We start from the raw sequence: 1,518 nt of genomic DNA on the forward strand, positions 1-1,518 counted from the left end.
TTAATGATGCTTGTGCAGTTGTGTGATTGTTGGGTGTTTGGGTTGATATTCTATGAAATCTGTAATGAATTGGAACAGTAGACAATCTGTAGCATAGCATCTCTGGTATACATTTATGGATGGTGATTTATAACAGATTATAGTAGTTTTACATGATGCATCTTGCTGAAGGTTAGAAGTCAAAACATACTTCCCTTTGTTACTGTGGTCATGTGCTTGTAGCAATAGCAGGCTGATACTTGTGGGTACCTGGTGATCTGGTCTTATGATGGCTCATATGCTCTGGTTATTGAGATACTGTGTTGGCTTGAAATTGTGAAAGGTGATTTAGATGGTTTGGAATTGTAAAATCAGAACATATGCATTGTGTTGAGGCTTGGACATTTTGGAATATAGTGGAGTCTTGTGTCTTCTGCTATGTGATTGTGGTGTAGCAGAGAGTGCCATGTGTTTGGACTTGCAAATCTAAAATGGCTGCTAGCATTCCCTTTTAAATCATATGTTACAAACTTTGGAATCATGGGAGTTTTTCCCAAAATGGAGTCTAGCTTCTGTCCCATGCGGTATTGTAGGGACCATTGTGTTGTTGCTGGGTGTTGTGTATATAGGGACAGCCAGCCTGGGTGAGCTCAATTTTTCTCTCCACAAAGGGTCTCAGCATTTACTAACTGCGCAGCGATTGTTTCTCACATGTGTAAATTCTCTGCAGACATATTGTCTCTTATTTAATGTTATAAGCCATTCTCTCTCTCCTTCCCCCCCCCTTTAAATGTAATTGTATCTTTATTGTATTTTGTGTGTAGTGATTCGGTTAGGTATTTTATGTTATCTTGGTAGTGTATAACTTGTATTGTATTATTCTTTTGCGATTGAACGTTCATTCATTTCCTTAAAAGGCGTTAGACCCTTAGACCGGTATTTGAGTGTTTATTATATTGCTAAGGGGTTCTCAGAGCGTCACATACGCTCATACAGCTTTTAAACTAACAAGGTTACACTGTGTTGCATTTACACCTTATCACTGCACAAGGGTTTACAGTATAAGTACATTGTTAATGGTATTGTTTTAAAGGTTTAACACTGTGAGCGTCAGCGCCGCTTGTGATCTCCTCGTGGTCCCGAGCGTCCGCTACGCTGATAGCGTATCATTACGTTAGTCGGCAGCCTATAGCGTGCTTGCCTTTACGCTCTAAGCCGTGAGCGAACGTGCCGCTCGGGCGTCTCGTCCACGGCTAAGCGTTCGTTACGCTACGTGCGTACTCTTACGGTATTCCATACGCCAATTGCGTACTGTGTTCTTTAACCTTTTAGCGTGTTTTATACAAGGTATAGAATAGGCATTGTCAGTTCATTCCCATGGATAGCAAAAGCAAGAGCAGCAAGTTTAAACCGATGTTGCTAAATAAGAAGGTAAGGGTATTAATGGAAAAAAGTTAGCTTTAAAGCTTTTAATTCTGATGGGAATATGGAGTCTTTCCACTACTGCAAGGAATGTAACAAAATATGCAAAAAGGAAAT

The sequence above is a fragment of the Pseudophryne corroboree genome, chromosome 7 (assembly GCF_028390025.1).
Source record: "Pseudophryne corroboree isolate aPseCor3 chromosome 7, aPseCor3.hap2, whole genome shotgun sequence".
NCBI lineage: Eukaryota > Metazoa > Chordata > Amphibia > Anura > Myobatrachidae > Pseudophryne > Pseudophryne corroboree.